Source organism: Solanum tuberosum, unplaced genomic scaffold (genome assembly GCF_000226075.1).
Source record: "Solanum tuberosum cultivar DM 1-3 516 R44 unplaced genomic scaffold, SolTub_3.0 scf00175, whole genome shotgun sequence".
NCBI classification, from domain to species: domain Eukaryota; kingdom Viridiplantae; phylum Streptophyta; class Magnoliopsida; order Solanales; family Solanaceae; genus Solanum; species Solanum tuberosum.
This window is the reverse complement of record NW_006239098.1, coordinates 548,927-549,341: the sequence shown is the minus strand read 5'-3', so window position 1 is coordinate 549,341 and position 415 is coordinate 548,927.

Here is a 415-nt window from a genome sequence, read left to right as displayed (position 1 = left end):
AAATCGAACTAAACCGCAAATCGAGTCAAACCGAAAAAAAACCTGACTAGTGGTTTGGTTTGACTTGATTTGGTATTGGAAAAAAAAACCCAACTATATTTGGGTTCGTTTGGTTTTAACTAAAAAAAACCAACCCGAGACCAAACCAACCCGACATTATATATGTAATTTTAAATTTTTTATTTTATACATAAAAATATTTACTTTGATATAATTTTAAAATATTTCTTATACTATTTCATAGTTTTTATCTTTTAATATATTATTTCAAGTTTAAAACTTAGAATTCGGAATGGTCCAATAAAGATTATAGTTCATAGATGTTGATAATTATAATAAAACTTAAATCAAAATCAAATTAATGCTAATGCAAAAAGAAAATCAATTCAACACTAAAAATGACAATAATATTGAA